Here is a 6,112-nt window from a genome sequence, read left to right as displayed (position 1 = left end):
AGACAGTGATCAGGGCAAGTCCAACAGATGAATTTGTTTAAAGGCCTAGTTGTGATCTGAGCAAGATGGACATGTATGTTGGTAGCGTTGATGTGACTTTAGGGAAGAACACATTGGTAAGGATAAGGTAGGAGCTCGAGCAGTACAATGTGGCATGGAAGATTAGGGATGCGTAGGAGAGAGACAGGGTGTCACTGGTGTCCATGTGATGACATAGGCATTCTCTGGTAATAGAGTGGTTATTAGTGGGGCCTACATCTGGCGTGGGTATCCTCTAGTGTAATTGAGAGGGTGGATGTCAGTGGAAGCCTCGTGTTGTGATAGATACTATCTTCTGTACTAGAGAGAGTGCGTATTATTGGAGGTCTCATGTCTGGACAATGAATCTCTAGTGTAAGTGACATAGTGGGTGTTAGACAAGGCCTGGTTCTTGGATGGGTATTCTAGAGTGTAAAAGGGAGTGTGGGTTATGGGGAAGGCCTCGTGTAGGGATAATTATTCTCTAGTATAAAAGAGAGGGTATTGGTGGAGGCTGCATGCGACAATGGATAATTTATCATCTAAGACATGATTTGGGTGTTAGTAGAGGACACATGAAAGGAAAGATATTCTCTGATGTAAGAGACACAAAAAGTGCCTGCGGAGGCCTTGGTTTGGACTGCTATTCTCTAGTGCTAGAGAGAAAGGGGGTATTTGTGGAAGCCTCCTGGTGGTATGGTTTGTCGCCAAAGAAAGTCTCCCATAATTCTTGGGAGTATAAAGAGGGAGAGTACTTCTGTAGGGAGCCGTGGAGGCTAGAAAGAGTGGTAATGTTGGTGGGCAACTTTGTTTTAAGAGTACTATGTAATCACTGCACTTTAACCCAAAGAAGGTAGGCGTGAGTTTTGTCAGAGTCCCAGTCACGAGGGGCAGGACTCACAGTGGTGCAGGTGTCCTTGAGCAAGCATTGTCCCAGGGCCAACAAGCAGCGATGTCGGAAAGTCAGTCATGTCAGCAGAGTCCAGGGTTTAAAGTAGCACTCTGTGTAAAGTTGGTCACTCAGAGGTGTTTGGTTGTAGTCTCACGGAGACCCTGTGTGGGTTCCCCAGGGAATGGAAGGGTCTGAGAGGCCATCAGATCCAGTGTCAAGTCCTTTGGCTGGGGCGACATTGTGTGTTTGGGCCTGGGATAGCCTTCCCAAGTGGCTATCTTCTCAGGTGGTGTGGGGTTCCTAAGTTTAGGCTCTCTAAGATTAAAATTGGCCTCGACAATCTGGGGGACCTGCTGGCATTGTTGGGCTCAGGAACTGGACTTGCAAATATCAGTGAGATATCAAAGGTTGGCAAAGGCCTGACCTTCTTGTGCAATGTTTTCTGAGCCTGACCACACAGCTCATTTACTGGAAGCACATTGGAAAGCCAGTGTAACTGGGACAGCAGAACGGTTGGCAAATAACCCAGCTTTCCCCAGGTAAGTTACGACAGGTGCCTTGGGCAATCTGGGTATGGGTCAATAAGAGTGCAGGTGGACTCACCTCAGGTAAAATGTGGTCTGCTCTAATAACAGCCTTGTGAATCATTCTACCTGAGGGGTCTCCAGGTTGTTCATCTGGCGTGTGAACTTTGTGCTCACTTGGGCCTTGGACAAACCATACGCAGTGGCAAGCAAGTCTGAGAAGTTTAGGAGAGACTCAATATATTTCCAATTTGAAAATGTCCAATTGTTCTAGGGGCATGTTTGATTGTCCAGCAGCTTGTAACAATTGACTGGCCGAAGTATTTGGGCCTGTGTCATGAACTAGCCAAGTATCTAGACAGACACAACCAGCCAGCATGAGGGCTCAAGTTGCCTTTGATAGATTTGTTTCTTGTTCATTTTGTCACTGTTCTCTCAGAGAGCTGTACCCTTACCAGGGGAGAGTGGTATGGTTGTGGATGTATGGGTCTTTTCTCTCTGTGCTTATAGAAGTGTGGCCCCCTGACTATCTGTGTGTGGTTCTGGGCCTCCACCAAAATCACAGGAATTTCTTCCCTCGTCATTTTCAAGTATGGCTGGTGTTCACTAAGTGGAGTTTGTCATCTTCTCTTTTAGTGGTCCTCAGTGGTCCTGAAGTCAGCCCTGGGGCAATTATTTCTATTTCCTGCAAGGGAGCAGAGAGGACATTAGCATTTGTTAACTAGCCTTTACATCCTGCAAACTCTGGCAAAACTTTTGGAGCATGGAGAAGAGATAGGCTTTTCTTGAGGGCTTTTTCATAGCAGGGCCATCAGGGCTCCCTCAGCGCATTCTATTGTCACTGTGTCATAAGATGTGCCCTGCCCTCAGCACTCATGGGAGGACAGATGGTTAGGAAATCAAACAAGAAGGGGGAAGTGGCTGAGGAAGTAAATATAAAAGTAGACTCTTAGTGCACACTGAATCCTTTTACCTCCTCTTGAAAATTCATAAGAGGAGATGTGACAGCTTATGAAAGTTGTTATGGGGTTTTTTAAGGCCCACCAATCTCGAACGTAATAGGATCAAATCCGAAGGTAGGACAGAGACCCATTTAAGGGGACCATTGCCAGATTGTAACTTACATAGCAATTCATTAAAGAGGCCATTATGTCTTTTAGTTAAATGGGCTGCTGAGGGCAATAGGAGAGTGAAAATTCCATTGTATGCTTTGTTCAAATACCCATGGTTGCACAGGCTGGGAAGTCAGGTGGGAGCCTTGACCAGAGTCTGTGATTAAATGTACCAACTTAGACTAATGCCTGTATTGCGGAGTCCACACTGGCCCTGTTCATTAGTTGAGCATTACCCTTCTGTGTGTCTACTATGTAAGGGCATATCTACCATGTAAGAGCATATCGCCACGTGATATGCTCACGTGGCACCAGAGAAGGGTGGTGGAGCAATATGATAGATTTGCCATCTGGAGGGAAGTAATTGGCCACAGGGAAGATCTCCCTACTGAGCAAGTTTCCAGGGCTTACTTTGGTTACAAGGGACACAGTTATGGATGGCTGTTTTGTCCAGAGACACTCCCAAGGCAGAGCCTGGATACCAGTATGGCCGTGAGTCGTATTCTTACTGAACAAAAGTGGGTTCACCTCCTTGTGAGTTAAAATCAGACTCTCCAGCAGAAGTAGTTGTCACACATAGTAAGGTATATTTGCAACACATAGGTAGCCATGCAGAATCATTTTCAAAGTCATGGAAATCCTAGAACACCAGAACGTAGGGCCCTTTTATTTCAATTGAGGCATTAATAGTCAAGAGGGAGAGGTGTATATTCCCTTGCCCAGACTCAATTGGAAAACATGCTTCCATGTACAAAGTAGTTTATGGAAATAAGGCCTAGGGTCCTTCTAGAGAGGCAATCTTAGCATTAATAATGAGGCAAAGGTCACAGGCATCACTCTTGTAGTGAGGCTTGGTCTGGTTGAGGGTGGGTGGTGATTGCATTTCTTAAACAGTTAAATGCTTCCCAATCCACCCTTGAGTTCCTGGGGCAATTAGTCAGTGACACTATGAGCCCAGATGGCCAGAATTGATGTACTGAGGTGGTGCATTTTTGACTCTGAGACTTGAGGCTAGCCAGTGCAGCTGCTTGAGATTTTTATAGGTTGTCTCCTGTGGCATCAATGGAGCCTCTGTTGTGCAGGCCTAGGTGACAGCTGAGACCTGGGTCACTCAAAAGGGCAGAGAAAACCTAGCAATGCCTGCCAAATGTGTGCTGTTCAAAACAGTTTCCTTTGTAATAAAAAATTAAACCTTTTCTATATTTCAGGCCATGTTGCAAGACCATTAGCAGCTGCCTATAAATAAGTGAAAACACAGGTAGGGGCATCTCTTCAGGGGCATCTTGGGAGGGCGAAATGGACAGCTGTCGATTCAACTCCATTCTGGTCATGGATGAGCTAGACAGGGGTAGGACGGCATTGCTCACCTGTGAGCTCCATTCTGTGTGGTAGCATCACTGCTAGCTTTTCAATATTATTAAAATTTGGCCCTCATTTGTGAACAGTTCTGAATTAGACAATATAGATTCTTCAGCATTTGCATCTTCTCCTTATCATTTTCCTGCCTGAAGCATGTCAAGGGTGTTTACTTGGCTACCTTTGTCATATACACTAATCTTTCCAGAGGAGTGAGTCTCTACGAAGAATTTGAATATGTTGACTAAAAAAAAGTCCAAGGAGAAATTATGAAGAATAAAAGAGGTATAATTGCAGCCTATCGAAAGGATTCACTCCCAATAATTATAGATTCGTTCTTTAACAACAGAACGAACAACAGAAAGTTATACTACAGTCATTCAAATGTGAACTAAAATCTGAGAACATAGATGGTCTTCTCTAATTAGAAGGAAGAATCATTTTAGGAAAGACTGTGGGTTGCACAGCTTGTTGGTTAGGTCCCAGCTGAAGAACATGGCTGTAGAAGGTGCGTTGGTTATGACAGATGGATGTGGTCATGAGAGCAAGCAATATTTGCAGCTATAGGTGTTAGAAAGTGTACCAGGTTCTGAACAACTCTTACTCTCAAGGTTCTTTGATTGTCCCTGTTTGGTCCATGATTGTCCCATATTTTAACAAAGTGATCTGATAAAAATTTAGTTCTCTATGATTACATGACCAAGTTTGTACCATTAAAAAATATAGAAAATAGAGGCTGGCCCTGTGGAGCAAGGGTTAAGTTCTCACATTCTGCTTTGGCAGCCAGGGGTTCACCAGCCTGGATCCCAGGTGCAGACCTCCATACCACTTGGCAAGCCAGGCTGTGGCAGGCATCCCACACAAAATAGAGGAAGACGGACATAGATGTTTCTCAGGACCAGTCTTCCTCAGTAAAAAGAGAAGGATTGACCGCAGATGTTAGCTCAAGGATAACCTTCCTTAAAAAAAAAAATATAGAAAATAAAGGTATATATTTTTATAAAAGATGTTCCTAAAAGTTAATAAATGTTGTAAGCATTGTGCTATTTTGCATCCATACATTTTCAAATGGCATTGGAAAACTTCAAGGAATTGGAATTACTAAATGTATTTGCTTCTTTATATAGGCTTTACAGAAAATATGTAATGCTTAGGAGTATTTTGTGTTGTGTGCCTTACTTTGTGTATGACTCATTTACAAGGATCAAATATTGATACCAACCCTGATATCAGTTTCCCTACATTAAACCCAGCATATATGGGGTTAAAACCCAAATACTTATTCCCTGCTTACTCCCTGGCTTCCTGGCTCCAGAATCCACTATCCTCCATGGAGACAAACACTGCCAAGGACAAGCGCCTGGATTCTTTATCTCCTCCCTGCCAAGGAGATACACGCTGGTGGGAAAGCTGCTGACCAGCAAGGTCACTGGCTTCCTCCTCTCTGCAAGTGGTCTCAAGGCCAAAGATAGGCTGGTGGGAAAGCTCTGACCAGCAAGGTCATATGCTCCCCCTCCCCAACCTAAAACCCCAAATAAAAACCCTCCCTTTTAGCTTTTCAGGGAGTTTGGGATTTCAGGGTTAGCTGCCCTTTCTCCTTGCTCAGTGCTGTGAAATAATAAAATTCCTATTTTCTTCCATTGCACCCGGTGTCAGAGATTGGCTTGCTGCACAACAGGTGAGCAAATTTGCTTCAGGTTCACTATCAATATATCAAATTAATATTTTTTGGAACCTGATAAAATTTGATAAACATGGAGTTTATGTTCAGGGTAATTTGATCTGTCAGTTATGTCTTTGAATTCCTGTCTAACTACACCTCAGCAAGCTCATCACTGTTCCTTAGGCACATGTGGCAGTCTAGTCCTGACTCTCAGCTCTGGCCCTTTGGTAAAATACTGTGGAAAGTTTCTTTTTATCTTCAGGAGAGAAGTAGCAAAGATGCATTTTCCAAAGTTTTCCAAATAGTTATGTGTTAAACTTTCTCCTCCCAAATCTTCTGTATATCTGAGTCCTAACCATCCTTCCAGGCTGGTTCCCCTCCCACCTCCTGGACAACCCTGCTGCAGGGAAACCTCATTCTTGGATTTCCTGGAGTTCTGATGCCCTGTGATGCTGGAAGAGAGCCTATGCATTGTTGGTCATCCTTTTATATGTGCCTCATCTTCCAGACCACATGCAGTGTGTCCTCTTGTTCCCCAAAGGACTAA

The sequence above is a fragment of the Equus przewalskii genome, chromosome 30 (genome assembly GCF_037783145.1).
Source record: "Equus przewalskii isolate Varuska chromosome 30, EquPr2, whole genome shotgun sequence".
In the NCBI taxonomy this organism is placed as follows: Eukaryota; Metazoa; Chordata; class Mammalia; order Perissodactyla; family Equidae; genus Equus; species Equus przewalskii.
The sequence above is the reverse complement of the archived record's forward strand: the minus strand, read 5'-3'. Positions refer to the sequence as shown.